Here is a 22,163-nt window from a genome sequence, read left to right as displayed (position 1 = left end):
AAGGGAGCTCCCCTGGCTGAGCCTTTTAAGAACAGACCAGAGAACATGGCCTGCATTGCTCTCTAGAGCAGAGAGCACACATCAAGACACAGACCTGTGGCATTGACATTCTCTGAAAAAAAAACCCTTCTCCCAGGATTTTTCTCCTGGGAAGTTAAGAAGCCTCAGAGAAAAAAGAAAACAATTCTTATCTCATTTGCTTCTCCTGTGTTGTGCTCAGATATGGAATGTGTTTGGAGATTGTTTACCCACAGGTTATTGTTCCATTGGATTCTGGTGTGAGTTGTTTTCACTCTTTGGCCAATCAGTGCCAAACTGTGTCAGGACTCTGGAGAGAGTAATGAGTTTTCATTATTATCTTGTTAGCATTTAGTAAGTATCCTTTCTGGATTCTTTAGTTAGTTAGTTCCGTATTCCATACTCTAATATACTATACTATACCATAATATACTATAATGTCATATCATTAGCCTTATAAAATAATAAATTAGCCTTCTGAGAACATGGAGTCATTCATCATTCCTCCCTGCCACAAGGCACCCTGCAAATACAATACAGATCTTTCCCTTTAGTCACAAGCCCATGGGAATGGCAGGATTTTACCTCACTTTTTACAGCCACCAAAGAGCCAGCATTGGATTTCCACGTCTACCTGTCTCAAGTCTGGCAGGACACGTGCAGGTTTTAGGGAGAGCAGCCAAACCTTACAGCAGAGCCTTGCCAAGTGCTCCCCAGAGCAATCCTGCCTTGCTCCCCAGGGCAGAGGCTGCAGCGTGGAGCTGAGAGCAGCACGGCCACGGCCCCACAGCTCATTAACAGGGATTCATCAGCACCCTGCTTAATAATGCAGGAGCTGCCTGTCTCTGGGGGAGTTCCTCAGCAGAAACTACTCTGCTGCTGCATTTCAGACACAGCCTCTGCTGGTGTGATGGGCTGCCATGCTGACAGAGCATTTTGGTTGTTTGTTATTCGCAGGAGGCATCCCCGTGCTAAGCAGTGGCCCAGCCAAGAGGCACACCCAGAACAGGGGAGAGAAATCAAATCCTGTGCTTGCCTGGGACCCTGCCCTGCCCCAGCACCAGCAGGGACCAGCCTGATTGCTGATCAGAGTGCTCTGGTCCTGAGGTCATCCTCAGAGAAGGCAGGAGCAGGAGGTCAGCCTGTCCTGGTGTTATCCTCTGTACATTGACTCCACTGCAGGGAGCAGGGATCAGCACACAGTGCTCCTGATATCTCCAGTCTCCTCCCTTCTGGGATGATCTCCCTGAAACCTTCATCATGGCCTTCACATCTCTGCCAGCACAGGAGTCACTGCAGCTGGGGCCAGACCCACATGGAATTGCTCAGTCCTTCCAGTATTGCCCCCATATAAAGGAGGGGGCAGACGTTGTAATTCCCTGTAAGAGTCACTCACAAGCATCATTTTGTCAATGCCCACCTGTGTGTGGCAGCAAGGGGACAAGGGATAATTTCAGGATGGGATACCTGTCACCCTGACTCCTGGGACTTAGCCACACCTCCCACCCTGACACAGACAGGTCCTGGCTGGTGGCACCAGTGGGGCAAAGCCAACAAACACATCCAGCCCCAGGGTTAGAGCTCCAGAGTACAAGTTCTTGGGACCACCCTCATTCCAAAGCACCTTTTGTGGGTCATCCACAGAAAGATGAGACCTCTCTTTCCAACATGCAGTGCCCATGGTGGCAGCCCTGATGGGAAGTGGTGTGATCCTCTGTTTCAGGAATAAAGGCTGGGCCATCCTGGTCACACTCTGATAAGGATCTCTCTCCTTTCTGCAGTTAGACCAGCAAAAATAGGGGGAAGCATTGCTCACAGCTCTCTCTGAAACCTCAGGGGAAACTAAGAACGTGATTGTGAAGCCCTGCAAAAATTCAAATCTTGTGATGACTTCAGTGGGAAGGGAGAAAAGCCCCTACCCTTAAGTGTGGTAAACGCCCAGGCAGCTGCTGGGAGGGACAATGGCCCTGAGGCTCCTCTGGGAGGACACAGGGAGGGTGTCAGAACAGTGGGGCCAAGCCGGCCCAGCTGCCTGGGAGGAGATTGACCAGCTGATTGTGCATTTCTGTCAAGAGCAGTGTGGTTGGGAGCTTGGTGTGAGGAGCTGGGAAGCTCCCCCTGTTCCAGCCCAGTCTCAGGCTGCATCAGGAGGCATTGCTGGTGCCTGAAAATCCTCTGCTCTCCTCTCCACTCTAGCAGTGCTGCTCAGTAAACCATATCTAAACATAGAAAACTGGCTAGCTTGGGTTTGGGAAAGCACCCAAGAACTCAGATCATTTCCATTCCCTCATCACACCCACAGAAAACTCACAAGCTCTCCATCCCAGTGCACCAGGCAGTTTATGTGCCAGGCTTTGAGAAATTGCCATGCATTCTCATTTTGGCTAGGTGATAGCACAACAGCACTGGCCTTTCACCAATGGATAAAGAGAAATAGAAGGAAACCACAAAAAAGAGTGATGTGAAAAAACCCACCATCAGTTTCTTCCTAAAAAGGTTCAAACACAGGCACCAGTCTGAGCAGAAGATCTCATTTTCTAACCCCTACCCACTAATTTAAGGAGTAACTTGGATGCCTTGAACTCTTTATCTGTGCCTGGCAGCCCACAAGAGCCATGCCTTGTTCCCACAGGGACTTTCCAGCTCAATGCTCAGGAGAGCATCCATTAAGACCCTCAATTTCTGTGGAACCCTTGGATTTGCACGCTCCCAGACACTGCCTGAGGCTCCCTGGGGAAGCTTGTGGGCCAGTGATGGCAGAAGGACTGGCTGCTGCCATTCCCCAGGCCGAGGTGGTGCAGGAGGACAATGAACAATTGTTCTCTCCCCACCAAAGCTGTGCAAGCCAGGACTTCACCAAGTAACAGTGAAAGCAGTACAAGATCTTCCTAGGCTCTTATGGGAACACTTGCCAGGTGCCCACTGTTGATTCAAGCTCTGGAAAGACCCATTTTCTCTAGGGGTTTCCTGAAAGACCCATTTTCTCTAGGGGTTTCCTGAAAGACCCATTTTCTCTAGGGGTTTCCTGAAAGACCCATTTTCTCTAGGGGTTTCCTGAAAGACCCATTTTCTCTAGGGGTTTCCTGAAGCAGGGAGAGGGAGGGCAAGGTTCATCCTGCCAGAGGTTAAATTTGGGAGAAAGGAGGCAGGGAACAAGACCTGCCTCTCAGCCCTGCTGCTGGGACTGCACTCTACGTGCCTGCTTCCAGAGGCCAGATGCTGCCAGGCAAATGAAGATCTCCTTATGCCCGTTTTAAAGCTGGAAGAATCTCTTGAGATAAACATTCTAAATTAAAGATAAAAGTGCTGTGGGTTTGCTGGCAGCCTCTGTGCCCCTCCCCAGGGATAAGCCCTTGCAGGAGGCTCTCATGCATCCTTCAGCCACGTGCCCTGACCAAGGGCTGCACACAAGGTTCCCCCTCTCCTCAGGGTCTGGGAAGCACCAAAACCCCTCTGCCCCCTCAGGTCCACCCAGAGCAGGGCAGTGCCCCAGTTTTCATTTCCAGGATCCCTTGGGAGGATGTTAAATCCCAGCTAGTCCTGGCTGTATTTAAAGTGATTGTAATTCACATGGATTGGGCTGTGGTTATAAGCTGAATTACATTCTGATTTAGCAGCGGGGATTAAGGCTCTGCATTTTAACTTATTAACCCAATCCAAGTTAGGAGATTCCTTCTTGCTGCCCTGCTAAGCTCCTGCACAAGGAGAGGCGAGGCTGCTGAGGAGGTGGAGTGGGGTGGGTGGGCTGTGCCCAGGCTGGGTTACAGCTCCTGGGGCAGGGGAAAAGAAACAAGAAGGAAAAAAACGGGGGGGAAAAAAAAAACGGGGGGGGAAAAAAAAACGGGGGGGGAAAAAAAAACGGGGGGGGAAAAAAAAACGGGGGGGGAAAAAAAAACGGGGGAAAAAAAAAAAACGGGGAAAAAAAAAAAAACGGGGGGAAAAAAAAAAACGGGGGGAAAAAAAAAACGGGGGGAAAAAAAAACACGGGGGGAAAAAAAAACACGGGGGGAAAAAAACACGGGGAAAAAAAACACGGGGAAAAAAAACACGGGGAAAAAAAAACACGGGGAAAAAAAAAACACGGGGAAAAAAAAAACACGGGGAAAAAAAAAACACGGGGAAAAAAACACGGGGAAAAAAAAACACGGGGAAAAAAAAACACGGGGAAAAAAAAACACGGGGAAAAAAAAACACGGGGAAAAAAAAACACGGGGAAAAAAAACACGGGGAAAAAAAACACGGGGAAAAAAAAACACGGGGAAAAAAAAACACGGGGAAAAAAAAACACGGGGAAAAAAAACACGGGGAAAAAAAACACGGGGAAAAAAAACACGGGGAAAAAAAACACGGGGAAAAAAAACACGGGGAAAAAAAACACGGGGAAAAAAAAACACGGGGAAAAAAAACACGGGGAAAAAAAACACGGGGAAAAAAAACACGGGGAAAAAAAACACGGGGAAAAAAAACACGGGGAAAAAAAACACGGGGGAAAAAAAACGGGGGAAAAAAAACGGGGGAAAAAAAACGGGGGAAAAAAAACAGGGGAAAAAAAAAGAGCAGATGGTTAATTCCCCGTCCCCAGCCAGCAGCCAGGCAAGTGTTTGCTGCTTGCCGTCGCTGCTCCAGCCTGGGCCAGCTCTACACCAGTTCCCTCCCTTCCCTGAGCCCTTTCTGGAGACTCCTGCAGGAGTGACCTCCTCTCTCTGGGCTGTGCCAGCAGTGGGACAAGCTGCAGGAGTTTGGTTTGCTGCTCTGGGCAAAAGGAGCTCCTGGGGCAGCCTGCACACAAAGCTTCTGGCACCACAGCAGGAAACCCTGCACCCCCAGGCCCAGGGCTCACCCACTGGGCTTCCCTCTCATGCCATCAGACAGACAATGGGAAACAGCCCAGGCACACTCCAGAAAACTTCACTCCATTTAATATTTAATGAAAACCCAGTGTAACTGTCATGTCCTTTTCTGTTTGCTCTCACTAACGCTGCTGGCTGCACAGGTATCTGTGTGTAAACAGAGCCTGTCTCCTTTCCACTCCATTGCACTGGGGAGATATCAGTGATACCTGTGCTCACCTTCCGAGCAGCTCCTGGGGCAGCTTTCAGTACCTATAGGGGACCACAAGAAAGACCTGACCTCCACTTCAGCAGGGCCTGTGGTGACAGAACACAAGGGGTTTTACACTGAGCAGTGCCAGTTCAGATTAGATAGACAGAAGAAAGTTTTTACAATGGGAGTGGTAAAACATAAGAACAGGTTGCCCAGGACAGGATGCCTTATCCCTGGAAATATTCATGGTCGGGTTGGACAGGGCTCTGTGCAACCTCATCTAGTTGAAGCTGTCCCTGCAGATGGCAGGGAGATTGGAGTAGATGACCTTTAAAGGTTCTTTTTAACCCAGACCACTCTATGATTCTATTAATAAAAAATTTTATGTTTGTCACTATTTTCAATTTAGTTCAAAATAATTTTCCTTTAAAAAAACCCCAAAAACAAAACAAAAAAGCACAAACCCCAAACCCCAGCACATACAGAGAACGTTAAAAAGGCAGTTTCCTTCCATCCTTGCAGCTGCTGCACAGAGACATCTCTGAACGATTGCCCTGAGTCAAGGGGAGACCTTTGGAGCAGGGCTTACACTGTAATTTGGAAGCTGGCACCAGACTGAGGCCCAGGAGCACAATTTCTGCTCTTCACATGGATGCAGAGCTGAGTTACTGGGCTCTGTGAAGATCTGTGGGCTCTGTGGGGAGCTGAGGATGTTTTCCAGTGCACTAATGTTTTCCCTGCCCAGCACACAGCAGTGAGCTCAGCCCAGGGCAGGGAACACACTTAATAGCCACCAGCAAAACCCCATTTTGTCCACACCCCACACACCAGGGCAGGGCTGCAGAAACCCTAAGGCTTGGTCTAGAAATCAAGTGTGTTTTTTTGCTCCTTGAACCCAGTGCTCCAGGGGTAATTCCTGGCATTAGGGAAGAAAGAGAAGACCTCATTTCATGCCGCCCTTCCCTTTTTCCCCTGGCCCCAGAAGAAATGGATGTGTGAATCCTGGTGTGGGATGCTCCTGCCAGCATCCCCCTCTGCAGGGGGAGAAATCCCTGCCATGCAGTGTACAACCCTCTCAGAAGCAGCAGACCTGAAAATCATGTCTGACATTTCGGTTTTTTAAGATTTTCTAAGCCTTCTGATGTTGACATTCTTGTAGTGAACTTTCTCACACACTTTCTGTAAACATCTCATTGTTTTGCATTCCTTTATAGAAAAAGAGAAAGTTGATAAACTGTTGGTTTGACCAGTGCAGTGTCATTGGAGAGGTGGCACTGTCACCCTCCAATCCACTGTCACTTTTGGAAACCTATAAATGCTGGAGTCAGAGAATAAACTTCCCTTTTCCATCCCTTGAGCAGTGTGCGCTCGTGTTTCTTTGTGTCCTATAACAACACATGTTTGCCAGGGAAGAGCAGAAGTGAAAGCCACACCTGGAAATGCTGTAAAAGGACAGGGCTACATCCTCTTGAGCCCAGTGGCAGAGCATCCCCATTGCAGAGCACTAAAAGATGCCACAAAACCACACTCAGCCCAAGCCCAGATGGGCAGGGCTGGGGTGGCCACAGACCAGCACAGGGGCAGATGCCACTGATGGGATGCCAAGCCATGCTGTTGGATCTGCTGCCTGGCAAACACACCCTGCTGAGGTCCATCCCACCTCCACAACAGCAAGTTGACTTAAAGAAGAAGAAAATGGCTTAACTAATGTTTGGTCACCCAGCTTTGCTGCTGCTGCTGACATAGCAGGAGGTAGTCACGAGCCCAATGGCTTTATTTATTTAAGTGTATTGATTTTAGCCCAGATTGGAAGAAAACAGGCAGATAAAGGGCAGGAAATTCCTCAGCTGTGAGACCCACACAGAGTACTAGAAATCAGATTTAAACTAGCAGATGAAAATACATTTGCCAGAACGAGGTAATGAATCATTCTGCCAGGAGCACGGAGATCTGGCCAGGAGCCAAACCCTGCCTGTTTAAAAGCAGCAATTTGGGGTATTAAGGAATGACTGTGTTCCTATCACTGACCATCATTTAATAGAGCAGCAGTGCTCAGTGGCTCCCAAGCAGAACTCAGAGCCTGCCTCACACAACCAGAGCAAAACCCTCAGACCTTCCCCCAAGACCTTATTTAAAATCAATGGCCTCAGAGTCGATCAGATTCAATGAGGGAGGGCTGAGCAAGAGGAATGGAGGAGGACAAACCACCCCAGAAGGTGTGTACTCAGCTCTCAGGGCTGCTGTGCACAGGCAGTGCAGAAAACCACAAAATGCACTGAGACGTGCAGGAAAACAACAAAGGGAAGAGTTTTGGAGAGCAATATTTTGTTTCCATGTCAGCCCTGATTGTCTCATTAACTTCTTTTTAACTTCAGAGCTCAGTATCTGGGGCTCTGCAAGACAGGCCAGCAGCTCTGTTGCCACAGATCTTGCTGCTGGTGCAGTGTGACACTGGCCTGGGGAGATGGGCAGGCAAAGCCTGAAGGGAATCCTAAAGTTAAATCCCGGAGTTAGTCTGAAACCAGCTCCTACCTTCCCTGCCAGCAGGAGGGCCTTGAGCAGTCCAAAATGAGAACCCAGGCTCCCGGTGCAAACCCTCTCCTCCTACAGAAACCTCCCAAGAGTCTCTGAAACCCAATGATGTACCCACCCTGAGAGCAGAAAGGTGCTGTAGAAACTCACCCCATAGTGGAGTCCCCAAGACCTGAGAGCCTTGAGATTGCTCTCTGCAGGGATGACAAGAGGCATTTTGCTGCACAAAGGACAACACCACAAAAGCCAGGAGAGGGACAGCATTCAGCAGGAAAAGGGAGCAGAAGGAGCACAAAAACAGACACCAGGTAGGGGGATGTTTATAAGCAGGTAGCTTGGGCAATGCAGCACAACAGAGCACAACTTTTTTCCAGCTGTATTGGGAAATGTCTCAGTTTTGAGGTAAAGTTTTGCATGGCTGTGGACTGTTCATGCCTACCCTCACAGCAGAGGCTGCAGTTCTGCACCTTCAGAGGGCACAGGGGCAGGCAGGGAGAGCCTCGCCCCGGCACAGCATCTCCCCATGCCTTCTGCTGCGACACTCCCTGCAGGCAGGGGACTCCCAGCTGCACAGGGAGACTCACTTCTGCCTTGCAAGGGCAGCAGGGATTCTCCCAGGCAAGGTTGGGCAGGTTATAAACCCAGCTATCTGATATTCCCACAAACACTCATTGCTCACTGCTCTGCAGGCACTGCAAAGGGCAAAGTTTGTCACTTTGTCGGAAACAAAGATAGGCACATCCCACCTGATTGCTGCAATCTGGAGCCCCAGTGACCAGTCTAACACACAGCAGGAAGCAGCTTTGGGAAAGCCATATTGTCTCTGTGGAGTCAGAATTCAAACAGAGATATGCAAAGCCAAGGCACCTTTCAAGCATCTATTGCTTACACATTTGATAATCAATGTGCTGGATTGTAAAGATATTTTCTTAAGCAAATTGTTGATTTGCCTCCCTGGTAAACCACAGGTGAAAGACACCCAGTGTGCATTTTCAAGACTCTCCACATGCCCCAGAGCTGCAGGATTGGGTGTTCTCATGGAGTTCCAGCTTCCCCTCACACCTGAGCGTGGCTGGGGATGAAAGCTCCGTTCCCAGAGCCAGGGGGAGCTGCCTTATCACTTGGCAGGGGTTTGCACAAATCTTATTCTCAGTCAACACAGGCTCTCAAGCTTTGTTTGGAATTCTGTATTCAGGGCAAGTGCAAAACTTCAGAGCAGCAGCAATCTAAAGGGGCAGATTGATCTGCTCTTGCATCACAGTTGCACTCAAGCAGCAGTTTCTTGTAAGGAAAGGTGCTCTGATGCACTCCATCCAGCACTTGGGAGCTTGGTTAAAATGCTAATCTGCAGGCAGGGCTAAGATTGAGCTGTATTTTAATCTGCCATTTCTCAGATGTCACCAGATGTGATAAAAAACCCCCCAAACTATGGATCTAACCTGTCAAAGCCACAAAGAAGTCAGTGGTAATTGTACACGCTCAGCACTTCTGGAGCAAGACAGACAGGCCAGTCCCTGGGCAGGCAGCAGGGCAGCCTGTGCTGAAATGGACAGCATTTTCTTGGCACAGAGGGACCACCACGCTGCAAATGGTGCCCCTGAAATGCCTGCCTGCCTTGGTGGTGTGGGGAGGATTTTGATCCTGCCAGCACCGCTTGGACTGGGGCCCAGGCTGCACCCCTTAACAAATCCTCAAAATTAACCGTGGGCAAATTTCACTTTTGTTGCAAACCTAATGCTGGCAGAGTTGTGCTTCATTTTGAATGCTGCTGATTTCACTCTTCAAGGCCTTGACCAATTGGGAGAAATTGGCAAAGGGCTGTGTTTAGCAGGGCACACAGAGCTGTGCTCAGCGAGGATGTGACGCAGTGACCATGAGGGGAGAAAAGCTCTTTTTAATTATTTAAACACCTCCTCTTAGCCAGTACCTATGCCTAGGAGAACATAAGGGCCCAGACTCTTATTTGCAACAAAGGAACTGTGAAAAGGGCCACCAGAGATGGATACTATACCCAGCACTCAAAGCCTGGAGGAGAAGGTCCCTTCAGGGTGCTGCTAAACAGCACATTACTGAAGCCTTTCCTCATGTACCTGCTGCTTGGCGCCTCACAGCTGGGGTTTTAGAGGTGCTGGATAACCAGAGCACTCCAAAACCCCAAGTCACAGGCAGAGAACCCCAAACTCCTCAGCCTCTGGGTGGTCTGCCCAGAATTCTTCAAAATTGGCCTCTTTTCCTCTGTACTTCATATATTTCTGGGCATTTTAATATATTTTACATATTTCTGGGCATTTCTGGACTCTTGAGAGGTTCTAAGTTCTGCTGAGAGAAAGCTCCTTTAACAAGATGCACAGAACACAGCTGAGAGCCTGCATGACTTCCAGAAGGGTAGGAAAGGCACTTCCAAAGTGTCCAACACCAGCAAAGTCTCAAAACCAAGAAACACCTAACAGACACCCAAGGAAAACCCCAAGTTCTTGCCAATTTACTTACCAGGGAACAGCCTCTTCAGATACACTGCAACGGCTGCTGAGATGAAATGTCCTTGATGCTGATGCACCCAGCTGGTTTTTCCCACACCATGGGTCTCAGGTGAGCTCTGCCATCCTGCCCCAGCACTGCCCCTGCCAGCTACAAGCTGAGGTGAGGGGGTTGGGAACAAACACAGCAGGCTGCAGGAGAAAAGCTGGTGGGACTGATTCCAAAACTTGAGGAGGGTGGTCTGAACCTGCCTTTGCTTTAAGCAGCCTGGAACTGAGCAAAGAATGGGGTTTTGCTAAATGCTGAGGTGGCTGGCAGCAGAGAAACAAATTCTGGCAGGGGAGAATTTATCCTCTAAGCTTGTTATCCTGTCAAAAGAAGAAATGAGGTTAGTTGAGGCTCATTTGTTTGCAAGGAACTCCTGTCTCTCACTATTTATCACCGCGTGCGATTACCAGCTGACTTTACCCAAGTGCATCAAAGTCACAGCGCAGTGCAGAGAGGGCACAGAGCAGCACCCTCTGCTCCAGCCTCCACCAAGGGCCATGGGAGCAGATGGCATCACGGGTGTGTTCAGCAGGAAAAGGTTTGGTTGGGCCCCTCAGTGTCTGGTTCAGCTCTGGGATGAGTGAACATCTCCTGCAGGACTGGGGCCTCTTCAGCATCCTCTCTGCTCCCTCAGCATCCAGATTTCCAGCTTGTACACACTTACACATGAACAATTACACCTTCAGCTGCCTTTGGAGACAGAGGGTATTGAGAACCACACACTGCACTTCGCATTTTCCTTGGGCTTGCCCAGTGCTGAGCACCAGGTACCCTGCCTGACCAAGGAGAGGCCACACTGATGTGTGGAAGAGGGAGGCAGCAATAAGCTGGAATGAATTTCCCAAGAGTTTTGTGGTGGTAAGTGATGGCAGAGGCTGGGAATACATTTAACAGCTGGCTCAGCTAGATTTGTGGGCCTGCCCTGATGAGATGACACAATTATCTGACACATATCACACCTACCACTTGACTCCAAGGCTGGCTCCAAGTCAGCTTTAGGGAGGACTGTTGTGAGGCATCTGACACTCGGCTGTACAACACTCTGATTAAAAAATCAGCAGTATATAATATCAATAAACCACACGTTTACTACATTAAGAGCTGGCTGACAGATCTCAACAAGAAATTGTCAGTGGTGAATCATCTGCAGATGGGAGTGTTTCAAGCAGGGCTCTTTGGGGAGCTGCTCGAGGCCTGACACTTTCCAGCACTTCCAGGGCTGGGAAGCAGATGCAAATCTCAGTGCTGTTAGAGTGCATAAATGACAAAGAGATTCAAAGTGATGAATAATGAGGAGCACAGGGCAGCCATGCAAAGCAGCCTCCACAGTTCAGCGAGCAAAGCCCGCTTAAACAGCATTTTACTGCTCAAAGTTGTTCCTGGAATAAGGAATTCCAGGAGGACTCCCACAGTGCTGTGACTGGAAAGCAGAGGCTCTGGAAGGGGTTTGGAGCTCATGAGCTAACTGCATAAAGCTGTGGCCAGAGGTAATGGGCATTCCACTGGGAATAATGGGGAAGCAAGTGAAATACACCTGTGATCCATGCTGGTAACGTGAATCCCAACCCACTGCCTCCAATGGGGTAACAACACTCTGAGAACATTGCTGGAAGGAGAGGATCCAGAAAGGAGCCAAATTATCTCAGTGGTCCAGGGGCAAAACCTCCCCAAGCTTTCCAGCAGGCACATAAAGCACTCACATTATTTTGTTTGTCAAAAAGAAAATGGAGGGTTGACCTCAATGGAAAGAAATATCAGGTCAAGTTCTCGGGGAGGAGGAGGATCAGGAATAAAAGAGGAAAGGTGCAAAGGTTGATAGGGAGGATATGGACATTTCCAGTAAAAGAGGACTTGGATAGGGACATTTCCAGTAAAAGACTGATGTGCTTTAACTGAGTGAAGGAGAGAGTAAGACAAACTCCAAATCCAAACTCAGAGGGAGATCCCAGAACAAAGCAAAGGGCTGGTAGCTGGGATTCTAAAGGATGTGGCAAGCAGGGCAGGAAGGGGAAATGCGGTACTAGAAGGCAGAAGAACAGCATTGATGGATACACAGACCTGAGCACACAGGCAGGACGCAAGCCTTGCACACCTCCTGACAAGGGAGGACCTGGATGGAAGGCAAAGGTAACCAAAATTCATCCAGCAAGGTGGGTTTTACCACAGGTGAGTCATGTTCTACACAGATGGCACTGCTTTGGTGAAATACATCCCTAGACAAAGGCATGGCAGCAGATCTCATCTGCCTGGACTCCACAGAAAATGCCTGCAAGAGGAAAATTAACAGTTAAGCCAGCAAAGCTGAGGATTAGTGAGAGCACTGAAGATGAGGAGCAACCTGACTAGAAAGGAGCGGGTAGCAGGCAGCACTGAAAAGAGGATGAGATGAAACTCCTTTCAGTCTGCTGGTTTTCTTGTTCCTTGCTTTTCTAAACAAACTTAACACAGAAAAAAACAGATGAATGGTAATGCAATATTTTGGTGACAAAGGGGAAATCATTGCCCATAGGGTGGAATACTGAAGTACACAGGAAGAAATAGATCACTGTGAGGAGCCAGGCAACTAAAAACAAATAAGAGGCAACAGCCCAGAAGCTACGGTCTGACAGCCAGGAACAAATAGCTTGAATTCCTCTCACTCACTAAAAGAATAACAGCTGGAACTGGAGGTAGAAAAAAAGAGACTCAGGTTCTTTAGCATGCTTTTCCCTGCTGGTTTCCTACCTTAGTGCTGGGCTGGATGGGACTGCCTTACAAGCACAAGTGTGGCCTCACATGGGTTTAGCATTCTCTTTGGAGTGGGGCTGTACCCCTTGCCATGTGTGTGCTGTCTCCCCAGGGGCAGCTCTCTTCACAGGCTGCTCTCCTGAGGTCGTGTTACAGCACCAGGGTTCATTTCACATGTTAAAATAAGCTGATTTTTCACTGAAGGCCTGTAGAGCAGAGAGAAAGAGGGGTGAGAGACACAGAGATACTCACTAGTCCTGATACTAGTGCTGGTAGTACAAAATGCAGAGATAATGAGTTTGTTGATTTGCTCAGACAACTCTGCACCCCTCCAAAGGAAACTCCAGTATTCAGGACATGAGGAACAGCACGTGGAGCAGAGGTGGCCAGCTGGGCATCCCTTCATGGCTCCATGTGGGAAGCAAGAGGAGTGGGGAATGCAGATGTCCACTGAGGCCAGAGGCGCTGCATTTCTCCAGCATAGCAGCATTTTTTATGAACATATTTTTCCTTAGTCTCGCTCTGAGAAACAACAGATCCAATTATTGCTGAAGCTTCTGTTTAAAGGAAAAAAGATAAATCAGCCTGGGGCAGACACTTGGCATTGAAATATTCAGCTGCAGCACTTGGGGTCTGGCAGAGCAATGAGCAGCTGAGAGGAAGGCCTCAGTCAGCAGTGTGTGACTGGTGCTGATGGGGGCACCCCAGACCTGCCCAGAGGAGCAGCCCAGTGCACCAGGACTGTGTGGACAAGCCCAGGGGCTCACTGGCTCTTCTCAATGCTCCTTTGCAGAGTCAGAGTTGCCTTCTGCAGGAAGAATGGCACTTCCAGCAACAGGGCTGGGAGGGGGCAGAGGTCTGGCATTGGCTGGGAGGGAAGACCTACTTATTGAATTAAAGATCTTTCCTAGAGTAGTTTGCTCCATCAATCCCTGCCCATGAGCTAGCTCTCCATAATGGAGATGTCCTACAGCAAGGGCCTCCCAGCAAGAACCTCTCAGCTCCAGGCACAGCCACCAGGACCTGAATTTCCAGAGTGTGAGCTGCTGTTCTGGGCAGGCTCCCTGTTTTAGCTCAGACTTCAGAGCAGTGGGGCAGAGCACGCTGCCCTAGCACACTGAGGCCAAGGATGCTGTGCACAGCTGTGGCAGCCCAGGAGCAGAGCTCTCCTGCCTGTCTCCTGGTTTGGGAGAGCCACGAGGTTGGTTTTGCATGCCCAGGGGCAGCCATGTGCTCAGCAGCCTTTGCTGCTGGGGTCAGGAAAGGCAGAGCCCTTCTGGAAAGATTTCCAAGGCAGATGCTGCTTTGTTATTTAATAATCCACGTGGTTGTGACTCAGAATCATGCCTGGTCAAAGCTTGGGGATCAAGAGCTTCACTCAGGCACTGCTGTGTTTGGGGGAGCTCTTCCTGCACTCAGCAGAGGTGGGAAAGGCAGGAGGGCAGTGCATGGCCAGAAACTCACCTGGATTGCTGCCCCCTGAGCCAAAACCTCCACCACCTGTCTGCAACACAACTGGTGCCTCTCCATGATGTGCTGCAGCTGGATGAGGCAGGGTGTCAAGGAGATGAAGTGAGACAACAGGAGAAGCCAGCCCTGATGCTTCTTTTTTCCCCTTTTGGGAGCAAGGTCAAGACCTTTCCCTCCAAATCTAGGCTGCACAAGTATGACAAATCTCCCTCTTTCACCCAAAATTATAAAGAAAAAAAAAAAAGAAAAAGCCCTCCATACCAACTGTAACACTTTGTTTTAGAATAAGTCAAATAATTTGGCAGCTGAAGCTGCAGTTTTCTGTGAATGAACACATTCCACTTCCCTGCATCCTACCAAAGATCTGTTATGATCTACCCAGGACTTCTGATGTGAGGATTTGCAGACCTGTTTCCCTGCTGAAAAGCAAACAAAAGCCATGGGTTCTGGCCACAGGGTTTCACACTCCTGTGAGCACTGGATGCCTCAGGTCTGCAGGTTTGGAAAAGCTCAAGGCAAAACCTCAAAACCTCCATAAAAGCAAGGTTGCCTAGACTGGGTGAGCAGGAGAAGGAGGCTGAAGCCTTTGGGGAGAGAGGAAGAGAAGGAGGAGAGATGGAGAGAAGTAGAGCAAAGGACAGAAGCTGTGGGCAGGTGATGAGGATCTGACATCAGCCCGTGTCCTCTCCACTTCAGCTGTACAGCAAATCAGGCACACCAGCAAAGCAGGGCTGCCCAAAACATCAGCACAGGGCTCGCTGCCAGCAGTGGGCCAGGCCAGCTGTGCCAGGTCCCTGCCTCTCTCCTTGGAAGGATGTGGAAGAGGACAAGGACAGCACTGGAGAAAGCACAGGCAGGAGCAGATGTTTGAGTTTGATATTGTGTCGCCAAGGAGCTGTGTGCCTCCAGGCCCTGGGCTTGCTGTCAGGAATATCCTGGGGAAGATGGTAGCCAGACCTTGTCCAGACGTCCTGAGGCACTGAGAATGGTGCCAAGTCATGACAGGGTGTTAATTAAACATAGTAATGAAAGTGGCAGCATTAACACTCATTGCTCAGAGTGGATAGCATCACTCAGCTCCTCAGAATGTTCCCATCTGAGCACAGGGACAGTAATGTCCCTTCTACCATGGTAAAGGGGTGCATGAAAGATCCTCAGAGGTGTCACAGCCAGCAGGGCTGCCAATTCCCCACATTTCCTTTCATACAAGCCATAATTCACCTCTGCAATCTGACCTGGAATTGTTCCCTCTCTTGCAGGTTTCTGTGCCAGACCTCCTCCTGTTCCTTCTGGACCTGGCATGATGGAGTGAGAGTTCAGGGCTGGAAACCTGTGCTCAAAGCAGCCATTTGTGCTGTACCCCTGCTTCTCCATGCAGGGGAATATTTATTTATGTCCCTTTGCGAAACACCCAGACCCTCTAGAAGAAGCAGTGCTACACACGACAGAGACATTAAAATAAATAGGTAAGGAGAACAGCAAACTAGCCTGGAGAAATGCTGACATTCCCAAGTGCTCATTCAGACAAAGGAACACCTCCTGCCAACTGCTAGCACAGACCTTCTCCCAGGTGAGGGATGTGCCAGGCAGCTGCACATTCCAAAACCGAGGCAGATGTTCCAGCTGTGAGCTCCAGGCACTGCCTGCATGTGCCCATGCAAGTGTGGCTAGCTATTTTGGGGAGATTCACCCCTGCCCTTGCAGGGTGACCCTCTCTGTGTGGCAGCCAGGCCCTGCAGCAGCAGCCTGTGTGCACAGACATCAGAGCCTGCTCTGCCTCCAGCTGTGGCGACCATCCTGGGCTCCTCCCTCATCACCCCCTCAGGCTGGGCTCTCCCAGCATGGATGCTGTCACACAGGAGCTGTGTGGCTCTGATGTGACAGCTCCTGGCCTTGCTTCCCCACAGAGCTGAGCTGGGAATGGGGTGTAGGGAGCCCCACAACACCAGGGGCTGGTGCTGGTGAAATGTTTGGTGCTGTGGGCGCAGCTGCTGTATGAATCAGGGAGTGAGCTGCTCCAGGCAAGCCTGGCTGCATCCCATGGACACCCCTGACACTCCTCCCTGCACAAACAGCTGCCAGTGCATCCCTTTACCATGCCATTGTCCTCCCCTTCTCTGGGCCCTTGTCAGCCCACAGAGAATCCGTCAGACAGCTGGGGCAAGCACCCACCTCAGCCCTTTACTCATTTTCCCATCAAAACCAAGAGGACCAGCTTGGTAACCAGAGAGGCCAAGTTTCCCAGTCCACACTGGTTTTCCATGCAATCTGCCCTGCCATTTCTCACAGGGAGGGAGGTCCCATGTCCAGCCCATTTGGAACAGCTCATCTCTCACGAGGTGCTTGGTGGTGCAGCCCCCAGGTGCCCCTCTGGCAGTGGGGCAGCTCCCCATGACTTCCATCAGGCAGACCCTGCTGGGGATGCAGGACCTGCTGTCCCCAGAGCAGGCCAGCCCTGCCAGTCCCTCAGCATGGATGTGCTCTCTGCTCAGTGCTGGGCCAGCTGTGAGCCCTCCAGAGCAGGGAGCAGCAGCTTCCCACTGCTCTGCTCATCCCTGCACAGCTCCAACTCCGCTCTCAGGACCCTCCACAGCCCTGCCTGACAAAGAATCCCAGCTCTTGGCAGGCCCTTGTTATTTCAGCTAAGGCTCATCAACCATCCTTCTGTCACTAAATGCCTTATTATGTGCAATTAATGGGCTGGCTGAGAGCAGCTACAAAGTCATTCTCCCCGTGAACCCAGGGAGGCAGCTGGGTTGTCCTGGTGGCTTTCTGAGGCTGCCAGCCCCACTGCTAAATGCAAGGGGACACAGGGAGGCAGGATGAAGCTGTACTGCCTTTCAAACACCCTCAGGCAGCGTGGCAAAGGGCTCTCTGCCCCTTTGAGGGGCACTCACAGGCTGGTCATCATCCACAATGGCTCAGGGCTGGCTCCAGCCCTGCCCCTCGCTGATGGCTCTTTACTGCCGCCTTTAACTTTGTTCATTATTATTAATAATACAACAAGAGGAAAGGGAGATAAGAGCAAACTGACAGCGTAGGCTGAAACAGCTATTTTGACTGTAGCCAAACTGCACTCAGATGTGCAAAGCAAGAGAATAATTTCCACTCTCTGATCTCTCAAAGATCATCCTCTTAGATGTCACGATTACATTTGAAAACAGCCTGATGGTACTTGAAGTTGGTTTCCCTTGACAATTAACCTATATGTGCACACCCTTCATGACTCCTTGCTGCAATAGCAGATGTGTGTTTTGAATCACTACTACAGCCCCCACATGCAAGGCTGAAAGCAAAAACCAGGGAGCAGAGGGTTCCTAAGCCAGGCCCAGACTAAAGGACACTGGTCTCATCGGAGCGTGGCACTGAATTAATCTGCCTTTCTGCCTTTAGTAATGCCTTGTTACCAAAATAAGAGTTACAGCTGGCATTTATGCAATCAGTTCTTCCACTGTGCTAAGGCAGTTCCTAAGGACTGAGTGATAAGGAATTTGATGTAGCTTATTTAAAACAAAAAGGCAAAAATCAGCATTTCACGAATTTCACATCCCTCTGCCTTATTTGCTCTATGCAGAAACTAGAGTGCCCTTTTCCCAAAGGATATCTGATTTTTTTAAGGGTTTTTTGAGGATGGGAAGTAAAAAAGAAGTAGATACTTAAATTCTGGGGCCAAATTCATCACTGAGTGAAATGGGCCTAAGCCATTTCAAGGAAAGGGCGAGGCAATTGCTTGGATTAATCCTAATGACCCAAGGCAGAGCTCATGGACAAACCCTTGCAGGGTTTTCAGCTCTCCAGCCAACGCAGCCTAAGCAGCTGTTACACTTTGGAAAGCAAAATGAAACCCCAAGGATTTGCCTTAAAACAAATTACATCCATCCTAAGAGTAAAACACCCTACTTTGAATACTAAGACAGGGCTGACCAGCCCATCATGGTTACAGCTCTGAGGGACACAATCAGGTCTTCTCTGCTCTGCTAAGCTCAGAGGAAAGACTAAAAAGTGAGGAAAGAATAAAAACTAAGGAAAGCCCCTTCTAAAAACCCTTAGTGAAGCCTGACAGGAGTTAGGATGGCAAAGATGGGCTCTTAGAGTAAAAGTTTTCTTGCAGCTGTCTGCCTGCAAGGTGGTTTTATAACCACAGCCCTCCTCTCCCTCCTCCACCTGCAGTTTACCTTTCCTTATCAGAGAGGACTTTTCACAGCACCAGCTGAAAGAGCAGCAGAGGGGCTCTCTGCACATGTCACCCAAAGGAAAAACATCAGATGCTGTTTTCCACTTCAGCCATGATCTCTTTTTAATCCCATGCAAGCTGGGAGCGTCTTCAAGGCTTTGTTGTTCCTTTAGCAGAGGGGGAAGAGCTAAAGTTTGAATATGAACACTAAAAACATTTCTTTGAACTGGCGAGATTTACCGATGCGCACATGGCTCCCAGTACAGACACACACTTGGAAAAAAAAATAGAAAGAAAGAAAACACATCTATTCCCCCTCTGGTTTCTGTCACCATTTGATTCCACTGCACTGCAGTTTTACCAGGGAAATTATTGGGGGAAAGAGAGTTAGACAACATTTCCCTGACAGCAGCTTGTCAACTGGCTCTTTGAGTGTCGGGGAAAAGAGCTGCATCTCACATCTTTAAAGTGCCACTCTGTCACACCAGCAAGGGAAGACACACATCAGGCTTCCCTGGGGCCACGTGCTCATCCCCCCTTCTCCCCCAGCAGAGCTGCTGCCAGCACACATGGCGCACCCATGGCACACCCATGGCCTGTGTCCCACCAGCCCCGGCCCAGAGCTCACCACCATCCATGTCCAGGGCTGCTGCACCTCTTCAAGGGATGGAGGAGCAGGCAATGATCCTTAGGACTATAATCATTTACAAGTTTTGCCTTCCTGAGGGGATTGACCCTGCCTGGCACAGAGGGAAGATCAGAGTAGATCCCCTGACATCCCACCTCCACCTGACAGCACACAGCATAATGTGTAAGGGGAGAACAGGAATGTTTTTGTTGGGAACAACAGCTTGAGGTTCCCTCACTGTGAGAGGCACTCGATCCGTGAGAGCCTCTGGGACCACTCAGCACAGCCCTTTTCATGCCAGGTCACAGACAGGAGCCTCCATCCATCTTATCTGGAGCTCCAGCCTGCAATTCTCTGAGCTGGTAGCTCCAGGGAGACCGAGTTGTTCAAACCCTGGGCTGACACTGTGCAATCCCCCCAGCATTGATTCCATCCCACATTATCTGAACAGGGCTGTGGCTCTTCCAGCAGACACTGATATTACCAGGGCACAACAAACCCTCTGCTGCTGAGCCCTTGCCCTTGAGCCCAAGTCCCCCCAGATAGCTCCATTTCAGAAAGAAACACGTTCTGCACTCCAAATAACCTCATTCCTCTAGCCTCTGCTCTCTAAAGATGAAATACCCCAAGACAAGAGCGGCATTTCTGGAAGTGCAGGTTTCACACCAGGAGAGGAAAGGATGCAGCTCACAGCTGCCATCAGGTTATCTCCCATGATGTTTCCCTGGCAACCACAAATCTCACTGTCTGGGTGACATTTGCAAAGTGTAATAGTTTTTGAAAGCCAAAATATACATATTTTGTCAGTTAGTGTTGTGTTTCCCTTGAGACAGGCCGAAGGATCAAACGGAAATTCCATGGAGAGCTGATTAGTCTCCATGTAAATAGGGCAGACAAGCAACTCAACAGCACACCCCAGCACCTGGGGCTGGCAGGCACTGTGCTCCACGCTGCTCACACACATACTGCCACCACTTACTGAGGACCTCCAGGTACCACTTAAAAAGTGCAATTAAGGGGAACAAAATACATCCAGGATGTGCTTGGGAACTATACAAACACCAGGCTAGAAAGCCAGGAAGAGAGCAAGATGCAGTGGGGGAGAAAGGAGGGGAAGAGGAGACTTGCCTGCAGCAATGGAGTGAGGGAGCAGCAGTTCCTTGGTTAGGTCTGTAGGTTTCTTCATCTCCTCCCACCCTGCAGTCAGTCCAACCAGTTAAAGTCTTGTTTTTACCAAAACAGTTCAGTCCTCACCCTCAGTGCTCCTGTAGAACCACACCAGAAAGCTCAGCAAGGTGCTTGCACACAGCCTTTACCTTGCCCTGCTCAATCACACCTTGATTGGTTACAGCTGTTGTGGGAGAGGGCCCAAGGAGGGCACAAGCCCAATCTACTCAGGTTCCCATTCCTTCCCTTTGCTGCAAGGAATTCACTAAGTTATAGGAAAGACATTTCTTTTCTTTTTCCTTCCTTCTCCTAGTCCTTCTGCTGGGATCATGTGGAAGTCAGCAGCTCCAAATGGTTTCTCTCTTGTTTATACAGGCACTAAGAGCAACCATGCTCTGGGTCTTCTGCATCAAGGCTAGGTCAGTTTTTCTTCACATGACCATTTCTCTCTGGTTTTATGCCCCATATCCCACTGGAGCCGCTGCCCTTTGAAATGATTTTGCAGTGCAAAGTTTCCCATCTATTTCTGAAGAGCGGCAGGTGTGTGCAGAATCACCCTCCAGGTGATGCTGCCCACAGCTTAATAACAGGGTTACTCATTTCTCCTCAGAGGAGCTGCTGAGGTGTGAGCTGTAGCTTTCAATACAAGAAGGCTTTGTGAAAACAAACTTCTGGTGGTGGTTACATCAAGGGCAAGAAACTCAAAGCTCTCCTCCAGCGTGGGCAGGAGTTGGCTGCAGCAACCCAAACATCTGAGCATGTGTTTCTTTCCCCTCCCTCCCTGCCCTTCTTGCCTGGCTCTTTTTTGTTCTGGAGGCTCCGTGAACAGGAGCTCCCAAATGCCCAACAGCCTGATCGGGTGCTGTTCTGCCCCACAAACACTTGCCTCTGGGAGGATAAACAAGCACACATCTGGCTCCACGCTTGAAGCTGCTGTCTGTGGTTGTGCTGGGTGAGGGCTCGGGCTGAGAGATGCTGAGGATGTGCAGATAAGGAATGGATGCTGAGGATGTGCAGATAAAGAATGCTATGCTTGCCTGGCTCCTTGGCTTTGAGAAACTGCTCCACAGCAAAGTGCAGACCACCCTCCTCCCCAGCAATACCTTGGGGTTGAATTGCAGAGTTACAGATGTGATTCCAGGGCTGTGCCGCTCCAGGTGCTTGCGACAGGAAAAGGAGAAGCAGATGGCGCTGGCTCCCTCCTTGGGCACGTGGCTCAGGTGCCAGCCACTCATTCTGGAAAGCACAGCAGTGCCTCTGGAGATGGGAGCTGCCCAGGTGCATGAGAGAGGCTGTGTGGCCCCTTTAAGGCAGTTTTGCTGCTGTGGAAATATTTCTAGGGAGGCTCATCACCATGGTATCTGAGCACTACTGACTAATGGGGTGGATGGAATGTGCCTGCTTGTATTTGTTATTAATTTCTGTAAGGGTGCCTTTCCTGACATTTCTTTTTTGTTCTCTGCTTCCATGTGGATGCAGTGATTGGGTGTGCAGAACCTTTCACAGAGGTGTCCCTTGAAGGCACCATGGAAGAGATGAGTGTTGGGAGTGGGGATAATTAAAGGAATCCTGTCAGCCAGTTCTATCCCCTAGGTTTCCAGGTGGTTTAAAAAGGGAAGGCAGAGATGTCATTATAGCCATCAGGAGTTAAACTGTTTTCACCATTTAAAAATAGGAATTCAATGAAATGGGGTAAGTCACCATTTCTCTCCACTTCTGGGATGAAAGAAAGTGGCATTGCAAAGGCATTGACCACTTGGACCAAAAAAAGCATGGATGGGAATCAGCAGTGGTATCAGCCAGGATGATGGATGCTTTCAAAGTCTATTGCTTCAACATGCTAGGATTTTTTTTGTTACTTTTTTAGCTAAAAAAAAA

The 22,163-nt window shown here is 49.6% G+C and overlaps 1 long non-coding RNA gene across 1 annotated transcript in view; it reads right to left on the bottom strand.

The window, feature by feature from the left end:
- LOC113459772 (uncharacterized) overlaps nt 1–21,909 on the bottom strand; it is a 38,206-nt gene extending 16,297 nt beyond the window's left edge. Inside the window, exons 1-3 of the long non-coding RNA XR_012577963.1 lie at nt 21,389–21,909; nt 10,084–10,439; nt 5,088–5,165 (exon numbers count right to left, since the gene is read on the bottom strand). This is a non-coding gene — a long non-coding RNA (uncharacterized LOC113459772). The remainder of the gene's footprint in view (nt 1–5,087; nt 5,166–10,083; nt 10,440–21,388) is intronic.
- Between the last annotated feature and the right edge of the window lie 254 nt (nt 21,910–22,163).

The sequence above is a fragment of the Zonotrichia albicollis genome, chromosome 2 (assembly GCF_047830755.1).
Source record: "Zonotrichia albicollis isolate bZonAlb1 chromosome 2, bZonAlb1.hap1, whole genome shotgun sequence".
Classification (NCBI taxonomy): domain Eukaryota; kingdom Metazoa; phylum Chordata; class Aves; order Passeriformes; family Passerellidae; genus Zonotrichia; species Zonotrichia albicollis.
This window is presented reverse-complemented; position numbering and strand designations above follow the sequence as displayed.